Below are 22,405 nucleotides of genomic sequence, written 5' to 3'. Positions count from 1 at the left end.
TCTTATTAAGGAAGTTTATGTGATGCTGGGAAGCACTTGGGGAATGTGAGTTACCTTGCAGAGCTGAGTACAGAGTTGATTTCTCCTTGCTAGGAATAATATTTGCTGCGTTTTCTTGTGTTAAGTTCGATGCCCAATGATGCCAGCTGTTTACCAGTGGAGGACAGCATCAGTTAGATACATATTAGATAGTTACATTTCTACACAACAGGCAGTTCACCATTGTGCTATCCTCTGCGTACATATTTATGCCAGGAAAGATGAGTGCAAAATGATTTCTTGTTCAGTGAAACAATGACACTGGTTACATAATCATAGTAAATCATTGCCTACTTTTGAATTCTTCATCTATTCAAGACAGAAAGAAATCAATCACTAATATTTTTTTAGCTATTTTCCCCAAACCCCATATTTCTCCTTTTATCTAAATCTCCAACTTGGCTTCCTGATAACTAGCAAATTATGATAAATAAGTTAAAGCATCATGCTCTTCATGTACAACATGTCTGAAAAAGTTATTCATAATCTCTTGGGTCATATATTTTAGAATCCCAATTTAAATGCAGATTTTTAAGTCCCTGGTTAAGCATCCATGAGGGATGTCTCTCACTTGATTAAAATACCAATAGTGAAAATATTTTGAATTTAACAATTTCTTCCACAGACTGAACATAGTTTATAGGGAATCCCAAAGAGGATAAAGTTTAATGGATGTTTTTTTCTACAGAATTTTCAGGTAATGCAGGAATTCTCCAGGTATGCTTATTTCAATATAACAGAATTCCAATGTGCTTACTCACAAAGACACTAATACATTTCAGCTAATGCCTAAGTCGGTTTTCCCTTTGTTCTGTAATGAATATTTTCCTGCACAGTAACTCTCAACCAACAAGAGTTCCCGTTGGAGATAAAAGGCCCAAAATTTCAAATTGTCATATTACACATTGACTATGTTTCACACAATCCTGAGGCTAAAGGTTTTGGTATTGATGAATTTGAGACATTATTCAGCTGGCTAGTCTATATAAGCCTACTTCACAACTGATTGGGACTAGTAGCCTCCTTCAGAGCAGAGGCCAACTTTAGGAAGCTTAGGCAGGCCAACCAGCTAACTTAAATGGATCAGATGGGTTCCTCTGATATTTAAAATAATGTCTTCCAAGCATGTCTTTGCTGCATTGAATGCATGTCTATATTTCAAATTATATTGAACTATGCCCGTAAGAAAAACAAGTACTTAACTATTTTCAGATTTAGGGATTTGGATTTTAAAAAATACCCCCAAATGTTTAACAGAAAATACAGCTTCATTTCAGAAAGATGCCTAACTGTTCTGAGATCCCAAGGAAAGCCTATACAGAAAGACTGAAAATTTATCACTGTTAATTCTTGCCTGAGCTGATATACAGAGCATCGGAAGAAGCAAAGCTAATGTGGATTTTTTCTTTTATCTTTAAGACCTAATGAAGGGACACACTGAAAATAATAAAAATTGATCTTTTAGCATATGTTTCTCTGCAGTTATCATAAGTGGGCTGATAAGAACCAGAGGGCTCTTGCATGGTGACCTGAGCATGTCAGAAGCAGTATAGACATCTCAGAATAGGAAGGTTTCCTTCCTTTTCCATTTGGCTGTGCTCAGTCTCAGACTAGCCCACTGAAGGACTGCTGTCTTTGTATAGTACAAGAACAAGGAGCAGCAGTGATGAACCTAAATAACCACACAAAGCCAATTATTCAGACAACATGAATTTGCCCCTGGCCCAGGGAAACAAATTGGAGGCAAGACAGGAGAAATGACTGCCAATAGACATGGATGCATAACAACACAGGAGAAAATATCACTCAGCACGATGATCAAAAGGGAAGGCATGTCCACTGTCAGACATATCCCTAGCCTTCCTGAGACCAGGGGCATATCAGTGAGGAGGCTGAGGAAGATAATGAGAGTCTAAGATGCTTACAGAGATCTCCTCTTGAATCTGATGCTTGGCTTTGCTATTCTTCTTATGCAGTGTTTACTCAGTGCAGTTCCTGAGTTCTTTTTCTGTCTTAAGTGGATGCTTTTTGAATGCTATTAGTCTAGAAAGAATACAAACCTTCCATCAATCATTAACACCAAACACAGTTCCGGGGAACTCTGAAGATAATAAGTCTTATATCCATCCTAGACTCTATCTGGAATAACTGTTAGTCATCAGTGGAAGTCTTCATTGACATTAATTGTAGGATGTCCAGACCATCCTCCTTCTCTCTCTCTATCACTAGCTCTATTTCTGCCCATCTAGGACAGTTATCTATACAGTTAACCTCTTGCATCTGTGGCAAAGAATATTTTTGTGTTTTATTTTTTAACCCTACCGATGATGAAGTGTAGTAATATCATAAATGTCATAACAGTCAGTGCCACACCCAGTCATCCTATCTCAGTTCACATTTTCCTACTTCTTAAATAGTTCTTAATATAGCATGCACTTTTTTTCAGAAGTGTTCTGGATTTTGTTTGGTTTGGGTTTTTCCTTCATTTTAATTTCTCTGTGAAACTGCCAGGCTTATTGTTTCATGTGCCCACACTATTTAATTGCTAGACTTGTTGGAAGTATTTTTCCCTGTAAGGTCTAGTCTGCTTTTCAAAATTGCTTTCAACTTCTAGATTCAACCTGATATTGTTGCAATAGTTTGCCTAAATAAAATCTTCTAGCATCCTCCTACACATATGCTCCAGGCACAAAACTAAGAACTAAATTAAATAAAAATTGTCTTTCTTTACTTCTAACCTTACCCAAACCTACTCTCAAATGTCTCACAGTTCAGCTTCAGTATCACAGTACCTGAAAGTAATATGCTGTTAGAAGGATGGCTTGTGTGGGAAGCAACTTTAGCCTTTCTTAATTTTGTTTGCTGTAGAGTGAACTAGTCCCCAGGAGGTGCCAAGCATACCTGGATTCCACTGCAGTCATCCGCAAATGCAGGTACCCTGCAGTTACTCTATTTTTTAGGATCTGATTCTGGTACAGCATTAATGCTTCCTTTCCTTGAAGTTGTGGAAAGGATGTTTCCAAATCCTACCCTAAGATTTCATGCCTGCTCAGGTGTTTGTGTGTGATTTTTCATTCCTATTACTGTTAATCTATTCTTTCTATATTTTTCAACTTAATCTGAACATGGAAGCAGAACAGAGCTGTCAAATATTAAAGGATGCTTTCCATAAAGCACAAGACTGCTCAGTCCCCAGATATAGGAAAACAGGCAGGGATGGGAAGAGACCAGCATGACTGAGTCAAGACCAGCTGGTCAAACTGAAGAGCAAGAGAGAACTGCACAGGCAGTGCAAGAAGGGACAGGTAACCTGCGAAGTGTCTAGAGATGCTGCCCTGTTGCGTAGGGATGAGGTCAGGTAGGCCAAGGCACATCCGGAGATGAGCAAGGGAAGTGAATATTAACAAGAAGAGCTTCTACAAGTGTGTCAGTCAGAAAAGGAAGGTTAAAGAAAGCACATTCCCACTGATGGATGAAAATGGTGACCTCGTGTCACCAATGGTGACAAGGAGAATGCTGAGGTACTTAGCAAACTTTTTTTACACAGTCTTCACCGACAACCACTATCCTCACCCCTCCTGGGTCAATGGTCCACAAGATGGGTGTCAGGGGGATAAACCCTCTCCCACTGTAGAGGAGGATCATGTTCGTGACAACCTGAGGAACCTGAACATATATAAGTCTATGGGACCTGATGAGATGCATCCTAGAGTCCTGAGGGAATTGGCTGATGTGGTTGCCAAGTCACTTCCCATGATATTTGAAAAGTCATGGCAGTCAGGAGAAGTCCCTAGTGACAGGAAGAAGGGTAACATCGTCCCTATTTTTAAAAAGAGTAGAAAAGATGACCCTGGGAACTTCCAACCTGTCAGCCTCACCTCTGTGCCTGGGAAGATCATGGAACAGATCCTCCTAGAAGCTATGCTAAAGCACATGGAGGACAGGGAGGTGACCAGTGGTGACTAGCGCTTGCAGCCCAGAAGGCCAACCGTATCCTAGGCTGCAGCAAAATAAGCGTGGCCAGCAGGGCAAGGGAGGTGATTCTGGCCCTCTATTCTGCTCTTGTGAGAGTAGTGTGTCCAGTTCTGGAATCCTCAACGTAAGAAAGATAAGGAACTATTGGAATGGATCCAGAGGAGGACTACAAAGATGATCAGAGGGCTGAAGCACTTTTTATATGAGGACAGGCTGAGAGAGTTGGGCTTGTTCAGCCTGGAGAAGAAAAGGCTCTGAGGAGACCTTACAGTGACCTCCAAATACTTGAAGGCAGGGGAGGGACTGTTTACAAGGTCATGTAGTGATAGGACTAGAGGTAATGGCTGCAAATTAGAGAGGAGATATAGACTAGACATTAGGAGGAAAGTCTTAAAGTGGGGGTGGTGAGGCATTGGAAAAGGTTGCCCAGGGAAGCTGTGGCTGCCCCATTCCTGGAAGTGTTCAAGGCCAGGTTGGATGGGGCCTCAAGCAGCCTGATCTAGTGGGAGGTGTCCCTGCCCATGGCAGGGGAGTTGCAACTAAATGATCTTTCAGATCACTTCCAACTCAAACCATTCTATGTAATGATTTTAATTGAAATCTCCAGGTACAGTGGATTTGGATGATTAAGAAATCTTTATGATGCGGAACCTTAATCTTCTTTGAAAATAGCATTTGGTGCTGGATGCAACTATGAAATTGCAAAAAGCAATGGAGAAAGGAGGAGCTTACTCACACCACGGGGAATTACAGTGCAGCATGTTGTTTTTAAGCAATAACAATACAAATATAGAAAAGGGAAGATTTTCCCTCCTCAGTTTTGTCAATTCCATTAGATTTTTCTTTATCAATAGTTGTGAGGTGGGGTGGGTATATTTTTTTATTATAGTCTCCACCTTATCCTTAGCTGAGAAACTCCACAGGAACCAGTTGACATACACTGCTGTGTGGCTTATGTTTGTGTTAGACAGACAATCCAAAAGAGTAAATCTGACCTGATCATGTTTCAAACTCTGTTTGAAAGTTCTTTTTGTATTGTCTTAAGGGTGGAAGACTAGATAGCAGAATGAATTCTCCAGATGCTGGGACAGGGGAGAAAACAGCAGTACTGTATTAATACTGCTTAGGGGTCCTTAAGCTGAGTGCCACCCATCTTGTTAGACCTTTGAAGTGGTCAGCAAGACAAGGTAAACAACCATCACTAGTTACAGAAAAGGGAGAAAAATAACTCACAACACCTCAGCTACTTTTTATGTCCAGTCCCTGAATCGGTCAACGCTTTTGAGCAATTCTAAAGAGTTTCATCTCAGCTTTCATGAGACTAAGGGATTATTTTATTAATGTTACTTTTATGTGCAACATCCCCTTTTCAACTACAAGCATTCAAGCTCTTCAGCCTGCTTAAGGTCCACTGAAGTCCTGCTGACTGAAATGAGCACTACATGGCTTAAAGAATTGGCTGAGAAGGTAGCTCTTTCTCCTTTTCTTTGTTGTGACTTTCCTAGTTTTCTCGTTTTGTACCACTCAAGTTCTAACACAAGCTAGGACGTGTATGCATCTTCTGTGTGATTTCTGGTATTTCAATGTTACTTTACTCTGCCCTGTCACTTGAGCACTGGAGCTTTCTGCCAAAGGTGAAGATGAAATGTATGGCAAATGCTGTGTTCTGAGAAGCCCTCTGGATTTTCCAGACAGGCTGCCAAGAACAGCAGCTTGTGTAAACTGACTTTGTACTGGATTCTAACTGCAATAAAATCTTCACGTTTCAAAACTCCCTGGAAAGAGTGACTGTGACTCTTCTCTGAAATGCTCTTTTCTAAAACTTTTAAAAAGAAAGACTTTCATGTAGTCTCAAGAGTCATCTTCATTATCAGTAAGTCATAAGCCCACCATTTGTCATTGTCTCAGAAAATGAAAGTATGGGTCCTATTGGTGCAAAAAAAGGGGACCAGAAATGTACTCTCAAGAAATATTTACTTATTAGCAAAACTCCAGGAGTATAGATACATTAGCTACTTTAATATTCTACATTTTTAAATCATTTTAATCACAAAAAAATTTTACTTTCTGATGCCTTTCATATCAGTTACTCCATCATTGTGTAATGATTAAGTGACCCAACTGGAATTCAGGAGAGCTACTGTTATGATTTTTTTTTCTTTCCTCTAATACATCCATGACCGCTCACCAAGCCATTTAATTTTATGTGCAAAAGGATATAAGCACCTGAATTCAGCATTACTACTTCTGTTAGTACTGCTTTCCAACACTAGAACTTTAAAAAGTCCCTTTGGCTGCCAACTAAATCGGGAATTATCTAAATTGTTATGCTTCCTACCAGCAAACATCTGAGGTATGTGAATAGCTTTCTATATCCTACATGCTTACTGCTCTTGTCTTGGTCTTTGAAGTTTTCAAGTCCTCCAAATTATAGCTGTGCCCAGAGTCCGTGTACTGGATTAGACTTCATCACACACATACAGCAGATGGCAGCAGGGAGATGTGTTCTCTTCCTCAATAGCATCCTTTCCACCTTCTCCAGGCTGTGTCCAACTATCCTGCTGGTCTTAAAGAAGGGTCTGATCTGATGTCTTTTAGGGGAATAGTCCATAAGTTCCAGGCCATAAATCATCAGGTGACCTGAGATTGGCCCTTATCCCTTTTGAAAATACTCCATATGGAAGAATATTTGAGCATTTGCTGGCATTTGAAAGTGAGCTGATGACCACATACCCTGTTAAGAAATCCTCAAATATAGCTACAGAGTGCCGCACAAAATGATGCTGTGAAAGCATTGAGGCATTACTCAGTATCATGTCAATATTCTAATGGTCAAAAAGGCAAGCAGCATGAACTTGAACTGACTTGGATTTAAATTGAGAAGAGGGTGAGGGGGAAGAAAAATCACAGAAACTACTTAGCTGGCTGGGGAATTTGTTAGGAACTCAGAGGCCTTGGTTTCAGTCCATTTTCCAGTATGTCCTTAATTAAATGAAATACTGTTACATCAAGGACTGAGACCTATGTTTCAGAAATGCCAGACCATTTTGACACCTCCACACTTCCTGTCTTGTTTTCCGAAAGAAGATTTAGGGCTTCCATGGAAAAAGCAGCTACTATGCTCAGAATAGTAGAGGTAGGAAGGCATCTCCTGAGATCATCCAGTCTAACCCAGCTGCTCGAGCAGGGTCACCCACAGTATGCTGCATAGGATTCTGTCTGGTTGTTTTTCTAATACCTCCACAGGTGGGATTCCACGTTATATCTAGGCAGGTCATTCCAGTCTTTGACTACCCTCACAGTGAAAAAATATTTTCTTGTGTTCAGATTGAATTTCCTGATTTTCACTTTGTGTTCACTGCTAAGATTCTTCCCTGAACATTCTCTTCTCTGGGTTATGGCTAGGTAATGTCTGGTCTGCTGAGCTACCCAGGAAAAGTCTCTTTCTGATTGTGTTTCAGTTTTCTGAGGAGTTTGAGCACTCCTCTGAATCCCTGAAAAAACTCTTTAAATGTTTAATAAGCAGACTTAAAGAAAACTACTAGCCTCAATTGTTTTTGTCAGCCTATGAATCTCTCCAAGCACTTTGCTGGCACTTGGAATTCTGTTCTTGATCAGCTCTTCCTTGAAACACATCTGCAACTGAAACGGCATATGGAGTCTAATAAACCCCTGTGTGTATGTATGCTTATTTATACACACATTATCCTCATGATAGCAAAAGGCTTATTGAATTGAAAAAATGTCATTACATTTTCTAAGTATTCCGTGAACTAAACAAAACCCAGAAAATGTTTGCTATAAATATTTAATCTGTCTCTACATGGTTGAGAAATCAGATATAGCAAGAAGTGCTGAAAGTAAGGTATTCTGTTTTATCTTAAATGTCTTTATATGCTGGAGTGCTACACCACAGATGGCAGACAGCTAGAAGCAGAGCAGAAGAAATGTAGTGTAGAGTTTGCTAACTTTGTGATAAATCAGCAAGCACAGAATTTGATCCTGCTGTTAAAATAGGAATCAGAGTTACCCACATGTCATAGTCCCCTAGATTGTCTATTGCTTGATCCAGAACCACCAACATGCTCTTACTTATTTCAAGTAGCTCTCTGAATAAATCATTTTGTTGAGCAGTCCAGAATTGACATAATGACAAAATATCATCTGCAACTGGTGAAAAGAACATGAAAACCTGTTCAAAAAGTAAAAATGGATTGCAATAGTTTTGTCCCTACATTTGCTCCTGGAAAGTTGGAAAAAAAGTTCTTCAGCTAATAGTAGAAGAACTTCCACTCTCAGTTACTGCATATAATTTTGAAGCAATTGGGCTGGCACCATGTTTTTTTTTATCTGTGTCTGGTACCAGAATCTTGCCAATTTTCTTTACAGGTGGACTGTAGTGTAATGTCTATTAGAGATGTGGTATGGTCTCTACTCTTGCTTATCGAGTCAGTAAAATACAGTTTAATCAGTTTAATATTTTTACTCTCCAGGTATCTTGTGTCGTCTGAGACACTGCAAATGACTACTTAGTTAAAGCCAGGGCTATATTTATTCTTTAGCAAAACTGTGATTGAATTCCATTACAATTATATGTAACCTCAGTGTCAGCATGGGTGTAACTCACGAGAGACCTTCATGGTGTTTGAGGGTGCAGTCTCTAGGAACCAACACTGAAAAGGCTAAGTGGCTAAAAATAGAGTGAATAGAAGGGCAGGTAGCAGGAATAAAAGGATAATTGAGTGGCACTATACTTTATTTTTAACCAGCAGCAAAAACTGCAAATGAAGCAGCTGTGATGTGAAGTAAACACAAGCTGGGGAAGCAGCAGAGAAGAAAAACAAATGCACATGGATCAAAATATTTTGCTTTCCCAGAAGAGAAGATTTTGATTTTTATCTTGGTGTCGAGCTTTTCATGTAGAACATCCATGTTTTTCATTTCTAAACCCTTATTTGGACCAAAAAGTCCCAAATATTCTGACAGCATCAAACCAAAAAATTACAACATTACTTGAGTATATAATTTGGGAAAAGAGGAGGTTATAGTTGAAATGTGAGCAAAACTGACAGCTTTTTAACACATTTCAACAACAAACAAAGAAGAAAATCAGTTCCAGTATACCAAATAGATATAGAAGATAAAGGCAAAAAATCCTGTAAATTTATGGTTTAGTCTGTCTTCATCTGTAAAGGATATTTATTAACAGTGGGGGATTTAGAACAAAACAAAGAAATTTAAAGCATCTGAAGCTTTTCTAGTTTTTAGCAAGGTAAAAAAAACCAAGTATATATAAGTGTTCTTATATTTTCAAAACTGAAAAGTTTTGTTATGTGTGTTCTCCACGAGGCAGTAACATGATTTGATGTTCAGTTATCTCTTCCCATTATATGCCCTAGTAGCTGTATTCACAAGAGCCTTAGGCACGTGGAACTGTTATCCAGATTTTTTATTATACAGAATTTTTAAAGATGTTTTCACATCTAATGTTCAGGGACTTGGAATGAGGCATCTAAAAGTCTCTGCAATGCATCCCATAACCTTTCACACATAGGTAGCCCAGACTCGCATTCTAAGACAGTGCCCCATTAGGGCTAGATAACATTCAAGTTTTGCCTATGAAAAAGCTTCATGGATGCCACCATAATCATATGCTATTCCTCAAAATTGCAAGTATTGAACTCATACTTACTATATGTTAGAAGCATCTCATATTGATCTAGTAAAGGTGGGATGAGGAGTCCCCTTGTCTGTCAGAACAACAAGACACCTGTCTTTGCACAGATTTCTTCGGGGATTGAAAACTGGAGTCACGGTGATAAATTCCCAGTTCTTTGCTGCACTGCTTTCCCTTTTTGCAAACCCTGCCTCCTCTGAAAGTAAGAGAAGTATAGCTTTCTTAATGAAAGCAACAGCAAAGCTCTCTGTCCCTAGAACAGGTTGACAGGTTTTGGTTTTACTCTCCAGAACAGAGACACAGACAGCTGAGGGCTGTTTGAGCATAGGGTCAGCAGGAAGAGCCCCGACAGCTGAATCTCTTTCATGTGGCTGAGTAACCTTAGCCTTCCTAAATGCTAATTAATGGGGAAAAAAATAATAAAAAAAATTTAAAGGCCCATCTGGAATAGGATGATGATTATAAAATTAAATAGGTAAAATGGAAAAGCACTGCTACTCCCTTTCTCTGTGCCCCTTTCTAAGTCTTCACTCCCTGGCAGCACTAAACACAATGCCTGGAAATCTATTAAAAAAAAAAAGTGAGATCATGGCCCAGTGGTAGCAGGGAACATCACAATCAAAATACTTGTTTATTTAACAGACAAAAAGAGAGTTAGATTACAGGATCACTCATCTCTCGCCAAGAGAGCAATATGAAAATAAGTAGGTTAACACATCTACCAAAACTATTAGAGAAGGAGAAAATGCTGCTGGTATTTTTCAGTAGATTAACACCAAATGCCCATGTCCAACTGGTTTGAAGTTAAAATTTGGAGGGAATTACATTTCAGCCTAGATATCACAAAGTTCTGGTTATCTCTTACTTCAGCAGAAGAGGAGGAGGAACCTAGTGTGATGCCACAGTTGATAGCAAAGTAGTGATCTTCATTTCCTTCCCTAGGCCAGCCTATACGTGCCATTTTCTGTATATGACTTCTGTGCACACGCATAATTTTAGACCATCCTTTACAGTCCCACTCACCTGCTCCTGCCTTTCTCCCATTTATTCTGTCCTGTTTGTGTGCCTCCTATCCCTAGGTACCACATGCAGCTGCACTATTGCTGCCCTCCAATATACACTTGCCTTTTTGGCAGCATGGGCAGAAAGCCATCCCCACTGACTGACTGATACAAGAAGGTTCCACTTACTGCTTCTCATCACAAAAGCTGTTGCAATATGAAAAATATATGCAAGTCGAATAGGAGGAGCAATAATGCTTCTCCTGGTCCACCAAGAAGATAATTCTGCTGAGTCTGTGTTCTGATTTTCTTTAATTATGGCAAAATATTAATTATTTCAGTCACTGTTCTCATCAAGGCTCAAGTATGTGGAAAAGTATGGTATTGTGAGAAAATCCAGCGTTAGGAAAGGATGAGACACATCCATAGACTCGAATTGAAGCATACTTCAAGTTGATTACGTTTTTAAGGGCTTTCATAGAATTTGGGACTGAGACGTGGTGGTAGCTGCATTACATATATGCTTTGGTATAAATTCTTCATAGAGATAAGATCCTCTTTTAATGAAGTGTAACTAATTAAAGTAAACAGCAGATTTCAGGCTACAGGGTTTATTTTATTAGCTGCACTGAGACAAAAACAACTAAAGCCTTGTCACACTAGAACTGTATAGTAATGTAAAAATCCCAGCTTAGCTTCTCCAACATTTTCCCAGACATATTTATAAATTGATCTCTGTGTATACTTAATAGGAGTCAGACATAGAGGGAAATAGGAGTATATCAGAGTGGAGGACAGGAAAGAGATGTAGTAAAGGGGAATACAGCATTAAACAAAGGGAAATCAATTCTGTTACAATATGGCTTATGACATTTCCTTTTCCTGTGGGAAATGAAAAAGTGATAAACACTGTAGTACTGGTAAAAACTGTTTCACCTACTAAGTCATATATCATTTCCTCAGAGAATCAGACATTTCTCCTAATCTGATGTTACACAAAAATTTTTTTTGGCCACATCTAGAAAGACAGAACGAGAAAAGGATTGGCAGAAAGTAAGCACAAAGGTCCAAAATCATGTTTAACCATTCCCCTATCTTTTCAAATCTTCCTAGTATTAGTGGACATTTTAAACATGGTGCTATCAGGACACAGAAATGCTCCTCTTGGGATATAGAAATAGCGGGTAAGCAGTAGTAAAACTTCTAATGAATGCAGCCTGGTGTTTTTGGAAAGAGCCGTGGTTGCTTCATTGCCCTCCACTGCTGCTCCACAGGCAATAGCTTGAGAGTTGCTCTACAGCAGCAGCAGCCATGACCCGAGAAAACTCTAAAGGGAAAGGAGAGCATATGTGGCCAAAGCGATACTATTACTTGTTCCTCATTCCTTCCCACACTCCTTACTGTGCCCCATGGCCACCTACCTTTGTCCCTTGTGCAATTTGTTGTTTGTTTCAGCTTTCAAACATTTCCATGATGACAGGAGGGACTGATGTCGTTGCCATGGGAAGCCTGGGGAGGTTGTAAAGAGCAAGTGGCCAAAACTCCAAGGAGAGAAACATACTCTGAATGTGGTAAAGATACTCACTCCAGCCCTGCTTTAAATGTATCAATGACTGAGAGGCTGAAACCCTGTAAATTTAGTTCCAAACAGCTACAAATGAATGTAAATATCTCAGTTAATGGAATGAGGGCATCATAAAAATGCCCCAAGGAAATAAATAATTTTGTTTATATTGGAGCAATGGAGGGAAGAGTTCGAAGTATCCCACCCAGCCACAAACTACAAGAATTAAAAGTGGAATTACTCCCTGCATAAGCAATTTTTTCTTCTTTAGGATTTCCCATGGAAACAAATCTTACTGCAAATACCAGAACTGATACAGCCTTGTTTCTGCTATATTTGTCTCTTTTTTGATGGTCTTTTAAACTGTATTGTAGTATTATTTCTTTATCTCCGTACATAACTGGATTATAAAACTGAGGTAACCTGTTTTCCCTTCTCTTTCCCTTCCAACTTTCCTCCAGCAAAGTAGGAACAAAAGAAACCATCTTTTTTGTCTATTCAGGCATCTCAAATGTTAGGCAAAAGTAATCTATTTGTCCTATGTTATCTCCCACTACCTGCACTTATATAAGCAGTGACAGCCAATAGAATGGAAACTTAACAAGGACAAAGTCACAAGTGTTCATATATGAATATTTCTTATCTTCTACCACCTATTCTTCAGCCAATCTAGCAGAACAGAATTGGTTTTGAAATGTCTGTATGTGGAAACTGATTGAAATTCCCCACTGGATGTGTAAGTTTTTAGAGGTGGTATCACACCAAGGTAAAGTGATTTCCTAAACCTTGTTCCCATCAAAATTAGAATAAAAATGGTGAGTGGTTACAGAAGAAAGCATGAAATAACAATACACGTACACAAAGAAAAGAAAAAAAAATAAGGCTTTCTTTGGCTTTTAAGTTTTTTAAGTCTCTGAAATCTTATTATTATTTAGTTAATATAATTTTTTTATATCTCTCTAAATAAATTCAGAATATACCAAATCATATTTCATTTAAGTACATGTGGTAATTATACACACATATTTATATGTGCAAAGCAATACAGTCATTTATATCTTTACAGACAACGGATTATAATATTTGAGTTTTATTATTATTTATGTAGCTGGAATAATTGCTCTTAAAAAAACTGTTATTTCTCAGCTATACTATTTCTTCAGGAAAAACTGTGGTGCTTTACTGCTGCTGTCTGCTCTAATTGAAGTCCTGTTAATTGCAAACTGGGGATTCCACTACTAAGATTTCAATAATTGCCATATCACTTGGAAAATAAGTAATACATATTCTTTGTAGAAGTAGCTTAAGTGACAATTGCTCATCTTTACATATAGAAAATATATCTGCATGACATGAAGTAGTGTTTTATTGCAGTTAAAAAGTCTTCTACAGAAAGCGTATGGTTTTAGCCTGTGAAGGAAATACAGGTAGGTGACTATAATGATCAACATTCATTATTTATGTGGTTTAGCTGCAGGCTGCACTGTTCAGACAATTATGAAGATAAAACTGTCCTTGTTCCAGAGAATATACAATTATCAGTCTTAACAGAAACTGATTAAAAGGCTGTGATGGATATTGGACCAGGATGCAAAAGCAAGAAAAGGCAGAACTAGGCTTGAAGTTCCATGCAGCTATCACTATACGTAGCAGTAATTAAAAACTGTACAAGTAAAACTGGACAAAAGCAGGATTTTTTCATTACCTACTAACCTGGACTATCTTCTTTACTGCTTAGCTGGCTAGTGATTTTTTTTCGTCATTGAAAGGGTCAACAAAATATTGTTTCCAAACATTTGAAACAAAAGTCAAAGAACAAAAGGATAAAATCAGAAAACTGCAAGGAGAGCTTGCACATTGACACCTAAATTTGGATGTTTATGTATCTAAAAGTAGGATCATATGCACCACTGAAGCCCCATTGAAGTTATTTTTTGAGCTCTTCAATGTAATTAACACATGTGGGCATTTTGTTCCACTTTTCCTCCAGATAAATTTTCTCGATAGTGATATAAACGTGAATTTATTCATTAAGTACTTGGCAATCCTCTTCTATGTCCATGAAATGTTTGTATTCCTTTCAGAGGTCAGGGCTAGGGAAGGGCAGAAAGATTAATAAAATAATGGTCCAAATTTCTACAGGCTGCTTACTGAATGCAATGCAGAATTTGTCCTGATTACTTCTAATGGCTTCTAATATTTCCAATAAAAACGTTAATTCCAAATTTCAAATTTTATTTTCATCTTAGTACAACATGGAAAGATATCCCATAAGTCAGAACAAGGCTTTGAATTGTAAATGACATCTTATAAAATCTTATAGGGGAACAATGAGCATTAAAGTTTTATATTTTTTCTTAATTTGTACTAGATAAGTTGTTCTTTTTTTATTAGGTGCATGAAAATTTATACTAAATTAAGGTTATGTAGTTGAAATAACAAAACTAGTAGATTTTAAGTCATTTGCTCCAGTACAATGTGGTTCTGGCTGCACTGTGGGTTCTGGGAACAAAAACAAACCTGTAAGCCAGACCAACTCCAGAACATGAGAGCAGGCAGCACAATCTTTCTGCTTGTGCTTCTAAGTGAGAAATTATGACAGACTTCTTCAGTACAATTTCTTACAGCCTTATTCCAGTATAGACATTCGTCATTGTAAATCACATATTTATTTTCAGTCTTCACTAAAACTCATCTTTTCCAGTTAACCAAACATGTAATGGGATTTAGGCTTGAATTTAAAGTAAACCATATCTTTGTTTTCTCCAAACATATTGTCTAAGAAAGACTCTTCTCCCAAGTGGGAGGGAAAGGACAAGGGGCAATGGCCTCAAGCTCCACCAGGTGATGTTCAGGCTGGACATTAGGATAAAAATTTTCACAGAAAGGGTCATTGGGCACTGGAACAGGCTGCCCAGGGAGGTGGTTGAGTCACCACACCTGGAGCTGTTTAAATGACAGGTGGACGAGGCGCTGAGGGGCATGGTTTAGTGTTTGATAGGAATGGTTGGACTCAATGATCGAGTGGGTCTTTTCCAACCTGGTGATTCTATGACTCTATGATTCTATGACTACTGATTCCTAGGGAAAGGGGAAGGCTTTTATTAATTCAACAGAAATTAAATTAAGACACTAGAGGTCATATCCAGACAGTAGTTTAGGCACCGAAATAAGAGATGGGATGGGATGGGATACCAGTTGAGCGCCTCTCATGGAGCTCATATTCATGGATGTAGGCCTTTAGAATCTGAGTTAATACCAGCCCCATAATGAAATTCACCAAAGTAAATATCTTAAATCATTGCCAAATCAATATTTTTTTATCTTTGTTATGTATTTTAAGATTACATGAAGGTAAACCAAAACCTGTAAGGCTGAACATTAAACTAATTCTTTACTTGGGCTCAGTTTTACTTTTTTTTTTTAATTCTTCACTTCTAAATGAAATCAAAAAGTATACTTAACAAAGCAGACATATCCATCTTCCATTATTGTATTTAAAGGTTTTTTCTTGTAGCTTAGGATAAAAAGTTAAAATGAGCTTCTGGCTGCCCTTTTTCATTATGTTTTTATTAGAAATTACGGCTGTTATTTATATGTGTCTGGTTTTCCTGCCATGGAAATAGCACTCAGGAACATATTGTCCCCAAGAAAGAAGTAAAAGAAATAAAAAATCTGCAGATTAATACATGGCAGCATTTCTGATGTTGAAGCTAAAGGGATGCTGTTCAGTTGATTAGGCCACAAAATAGATTTACCTTTAAAGATGTTACATATTATAGCTCTTTACTTCCAGACTCCCAAACGTGGTTCATTTGAAAATCAGTCTTCATAGACAAATGTTTATGAGAGAACAATAACAAATGGGGCAGGGAACAGCTCCGAGGGGTATACTTATTGCTGTCTTGTCAGAACAGCCAAAAGTACTCTTAAGACCTGCTTCATTGTCTTTACTGACAGTAAACTTGCAAGCCCAACTCCCTTTTGCAGTTTGAAAAGCATCTTCCAGACCATTCAGGACACATATTTAAAATCATAATTGTTGATTTAGTGCACTTGTGGAAACATAAAGTCCTGACAAGCATTCCTGGTCAAGCCACCCATGAGATATCTATTTGCATGTGAAGTTACAGGAGGCTGCTGGGGCGCCTTTTTAAAAATAGGGTAGATTTAACCAAACAATTTATAAGGACAAATAATAGCAAGAAAAGATATGCAAAGTTATAAATGATAACTCTATACCTCACTCCCATTTATTTTCTGTAGAAATTAGGCATGCGAATGACATCTGAGGCTTTTAAAATCTCTACCTGCTAATTTTAAAGCATAGGATGGTAGCATGTTGTAATAAATTAGAAAGCATGTCATTCCAAACAAAAGACATCTTGGACTACTAATCTGCTGTGGGCTTATCAAAGAAAAATGTCATTAGAAATGCATTCATTTAGTGCATAAATTTAATTCTGTTTTGCTGTAAAAGCTATGGTTTCTGCTGATTGTTAAAGAAAAATAAGACATACAACCCCATAAACCCATAGAAATAATACTAGACAGGACAATTCATGCACATAAAGGGGCGTACTTTACAGCTGCTGTGTGAGACATCTGGCCATTTTAAAGAGCTCCTACGACATGCTATTGTATTTTCGGACACGGTGAAGATTTTACCCATGATCACTGGCTTGCTTTCCTTACCTCTTTATGCTCATGAAGCAGGGGTGACTTGTGCTAACCATTGTAGAGCCATCTGTGAGGGTTAGCACATCACATCAGCATGTGTGTCTCTGAATAATCTGGAGTGTGCTCGGAGAACTGCAATAGAGTATGGTGAATTAGGCTCACCTATTGTAAGAACTGGAATACATGTACTAATGGAAACTTTCAAATAAATCTACAGTGGCAGCTGGAATCCTGTTCATCCTGACATTCACAAAACTGTGTTTACCTCATTTTAAAAAGGAATGTGGCTGTAAAAGCTGAAGTTCTGACTGTAGCAATATTGAAGACAAAAATTAAGCTCCAGAGAATAACACAGCTGAGAGTACAGTCTGGAAGACTGCTCTTAACTTGAAAATGTTGTGCTTAGTTTTCAGGATATTATATGTCAGGAGAATTAGTGTGACATTATATAGACATGATTTTATTTTCTTTGGCTCTATGGAAAGAAGTGAGCATAAGTGTAGTTGCTTTAATGTTGGATTTTCTAGTAGTTGTGTTATATCAAACTGCTGAGGCCATGCTTTTGAAACCTTGCACAAAAGCTACCTGAAAGGAGGTTGTAGAGTGGTGGATGTGTTTTTTTCACCTAAGTGATAGGTGAAAGAACAAGAGTGAATGGCCTCAAGTTGTGCCAGGGAAGGTTCAGATTGGACATTAGGAAAAATTTCTTCACAGAAAGGGCTATCAAGCACTGGAACAGGCTGCCCAGGGAGATGGTTGAGTCACCATCCCTGGGGGTATTTAAAAGATGAGTAGATGAAGTGCTTAGGGATATGATTTAGTAGTAGACAGGTACAATTGGACTTGATGATCACAAAGGTAGCGATCCAACCCAGTGATTCTACAATTGTAATCATTAACACAGAGGGTAATGAACCCCTGGAATTTATCATCAGAGGTAGTTTTAAATGTAAATAGTATATCATCAGGTTCAAAATGGTTAGAAAAAGTCATGGACAATAGGTCCACAAGCAGATAACTCTAACAGCCATAATCCCAGATGTGCAGAGCATAATGTACTGAAGAAAGCATCAGGACTGACATACACTCTCCACATAGCATCTCCTAGTGCCACCATCTGAAGCACAACAGTGGACTTGTTGGACCATTAGTCTGACTCAGTAGGACATCATGTCCTCATAGTCTCATATAGGAAACTTCTGGGTAATAATATAGGATGACTTATATGCAGTCATACCATAAAATTTGCAGGTCAAAGTAGGAGTATTTCCCAGGCGGTTAGTCACTGAACAATTACAGTGAGGTATCACTATGCCTTACAGGAATTTACTGAATGAAGACTGAATTGAGGTTTTGAGAATGCATGCAGAAAAACATATCTAGAGGAAACAGGAGACACAGAGCACACTCTCCACTGAGAAAGTGGCAGACAGGCTGTTATCTCCAAGCACCCTAGCTCACACAGATAGCGATCACTCTGCTAACAAAGTCAGCAGGCTCCAGATCAAAAAAACTGTAATGTGGTTTAAAGCACTTCGGAAGAAGGGAAGGAAGGTCAATTACCAGAATTGCCACCAGGCTGAAAGGGAGAGTCTGTGGAGGGAGCCTAAGGATATTCAGCCTTCTTGGATCCAGGAAACATTAAGACTTAGGAAAAAGAGCAAGTATACACACATTTAGGATTTACTGGTTTTGTGAGACACTTTTCTTAAAAACATTTTATTCTCAGTAAATATTATATGACTGCTAGGAGAGAGCTTGATCACTGTACAAATTATTGTTATTGCCCCAGATGAGCCATGAGTGCCAGGATCCCTGCTTCCTTAGAAACTCACAGCATATACAGGGGAATGAAGGCCCTGTTTGGTGTAACAGTAGGAGAAAAACATAATCTGATGCAGAAATAGGTGACAGTGAATAGCTAGAGTATGAGGTAGGCAGTGCCTTTCCTGAATTGAAGGTGGCTATGGGTGCTTTACAGCTGGCACTGCTTTGATTATAAGGCCTCGTGTGTGCTGATAAGTAACTTTACCCACAAATCTGACTGTTAAAAGGACCATCTTGTGCTAGAAATAGTTTCTACCTATGAGGACTGCAGACAATATAGGTATAACAGCAAATAAGAAAAAGGAACAGACGTTGATTTTATACATGGAGAAGACAAACATGGGTTGATAAAAGACTTCTCTAAAATACCACAGGTGTCTCAGTCAGAACTAGGGACCGAGACCTAGATTCCTGAATCCTTATTTGAACCCTCAAGCCCAGGACCTCTCTCCTGTTTGCAGTAATACTGTCATATTAGGCACGCACATATCCAGCTGGACAAGCTAATACATTGCATTAGTATGACTCTATATAATCAATCAGCTGCAAACGAGCAACTGGCATAGTAATGTTCTTGCTTTCCTTTCCATCTGCTCCTTTTCTTGTTTCCCTAGCTGGTGATTTCTTCCTTTTGTAGAAAAGCTTCATCATACTATCTCCAAGGATTAGGTGACACACAAAACTATAATCAGAGATTGCTACCACTACGATGGAATATGTTTTTACACAAAAAGCTTTCAATAAGCTAGCACCTTTCCATGCCTTCCTCAGCTGTCACATGTATGCAGCCCTTTTATATTACTACAAGAACTGAACAAATGAGAGAAATAAAAATATCCACTGATGCTCATTCATAGTTTTAATGACATTTACTTCAGTAATGTTTGTTCCCCTTCTTGTTTTTGTGTTACAGAAGGGCTTTAGCCAGCCAACTTACTGGCATCAGTTATTAGGGATGGGGGGAAATGAGGCTGACAGTGAGAAAAGGTATCTTCAAAGCAGGACAATTAAATATAATCTAGCAGGCAGGTGGATAGAATAACAGAAATTCAAATCATCCTTCTCTCAATAATTACCTCACTCATCCCTTTGGTAATTTTCCTACCCACATATTTTCTCTTCATGTTTCTTTCATGTTTTCTTCATATATACACATACCTCAGTATTTGCATTTTGTCTTTTTAGTTTAAAAATGTAAGGAATAGAAGAGGAATTGTGGGAAAACATCCCAAAGCTCTAGGGCCCTGCTGACTGTCCCCATCACATTTAGAGTGAGACAACAGAGGCAAAAGAGTATCCTGAAGAGTCAGAAAACACAAAAATGTCTGATTTATGTGGCCAATTACAACACAGTCTGTATTTAAAGCATCTCCGTCAATTACAGGCTTGAAAGGGAAAATTTAAAAAACGCACACATCAAACCGAAAAAATAAGTCCCTGTAAGGAAGCTACAATATGCTTATGGATATTTCATGATTTAAGAAAGATGCCAAACTCACCAGATAAATTGTTTGCCATGAATTATTCAGTTGGGTATAAATTGCTACTCTTTCAGGCAAATACAATGGAAACCTTTGACTCTTTGTCATCAGATTTGTTCTTTGGGAGCTGCATCACATTCACTATTCTTAGTAAAAAAATGCATTGTATGACAGCTAGCAATAGAACAGTAGCAAAAAGATTTCATTACCTTTTCCTCCTGTTTTTAAATTATCTTCCTTCATATTCATATTATAACTTTACCTTTCACATACAGACCCTGATTCAGCAGAAATTTTCAACTTCCTTGCCTGTAATTAAGCAAAGCCGAAGAAAGGTCATAAAATAACAGAAGAAAGGATGTATGGTTAAGGACAGGCTTAGTTCCCCTGCTGAACTGGCAATTTGATATGTTTTCTAGCTGGTGTGAACTTCACATTCCAAAGGCAAATATTTTTGTCAGTTAATCTAAGTATAGCCAACGTTTGACAAAGGCCCCATTATTGTTTAGAGCTGCAGTAACTTATCAGCCCACTAGAGAGCAGTCCTTTCTCCTTGTATAAAAATAGTTGCCATTCCCGTAAAGAAAGGTCAAGTATGTAGCTTTCAAAGGAAAAATGTAGGTAAGCAAAAGAAAAGACTTGAGAAACAAAAACTTGCTACTGGATAAAAAATGTAGAGAATCAGCAAAAGAAAATTATATTAAATACGTACAACATATTCATTCAAAAAACTTAGGTCCAAAGTTTTAACCACCTTCTTCACCTGACCTATCCAGAAAAGAAAAATGGCTTATTGTTTTTACTTTAAGAAGTCCAGCTTCCTCTCCTGCCTGTTATATGTGAATACACCCACACAAGGTAGTATTTTGCCCTCTCAGCTCACTCTATTATGGTGAATAATGAACTTATATTTCATTGCTCTATGTTTGCCAATCCCCTTCAGAATTTTTGAAAAGGGATTATTTAAGCTGCAGAGTGCTCAGAATGGTACTTATATTTTTATTCTGTCCTACTTCAGTCCTTGTCTTGAGATGGATGATTCAAACATAAAGCAGATACCATAAAACAGTGTACAGCTGATGCACTATAAATGTGCACATCTAGCTTTGATTAATAGGGAAAGGTGTATTAGTCAACGATTGTACACGGGCTGTTAGTGAAAAGGGAGGAAGAAAAAGAGATCCCAGAAACCATAGTGAAGAATGAATTGTGCTGCAATACATATAAAAATATTAATGATCAGCATAAGATAAATGGAGAGTCAACATAAGAGGATGTCATTTGCAGTAGTGAATACAGTGTAATGAAAAACTATATAGTGAATACAGAATAGTGAAAAACAGGACTGTCCATTCTTAAGAGGGTAGCAAGACCATAGTGTGCTTTGGCTGAAAGCAAAGTACAGAAAGTGCCTGAAAGCATTGCTTTTTTGGATTCTCTCCCCAGATAAGTGTCTTGATTTTCCCAGCCCTCTGTCTCCTGGTAGGTTGAAGGATTAACAGCACTTACAAAGCAAGAGTCCTCTTTTATAAATAAATCGACAGGTGCAAGTCTCTGGATACACCAAGATGTAACTAGGGACATATGCTGCATATGGAATCTTCTGAAGCTGTTTCATCCTAAGTTTTATGAATGACTACCATTGATCTAGAGGCCTTCAGTTCTGGTCATACAGTGTGATTCTGCAACTGCTGGAGTCAATGGGAAAGTCCTCACTAGGTAGAATGAGGAAGAATCCCATGGAAAGATTGTCCTTTAGCTGTCTTTCACCTTCTCAGCTCAGCGCTGGCCCCACAACACCTTGTCATCTCAAGTGTGAACCCCCTGTCATAGTTGGTTCTCTAAGAAATACAAACATGGAGACAGAAAAGCCTGTGAAACAGAAAAGTGAAACAGCTCCTGCCTCTCACATGTCCTCCCATGTATATGCAGACAGTGAAAAAGAGAGAGAGCTGTAACTACCCAGAGCACCGAAGTATTCCTTCTGAAAGTTGCCAAATAACATTTCAGCAAAGCATTTACTGGTAACTTAGAGAAGCTACCATGAAACTAGATAACCTTTAAAATCCATTTATCAAAGTAGTTACATTTCTCATTTCAAGGCAAGCAGCAGATAAAAAATATAGATCAAAGGAAGCTAGCCAGTATATAAAACATTGTA

The sequence above is a fragment of the Phaenicophaeus curvirostris genome, chromosome 1 (assembly GCF_032191515.1).
Source record: "Phaenicophaeus curvirostris isolate KB17595 chromosome 1, BPBGC_Pcur_1.0, whole genome shotgun sequence".
Classification (NCBI taxonomy): Eukaryota; Metazoa; Chordata; class Aves; order Cuculiformes; family Cuculidae; genus Phaenicophaeus; species Phaenicophaeus curvirostris.
Note: the sequence above shows the minus strand (reverse complement) of the source record.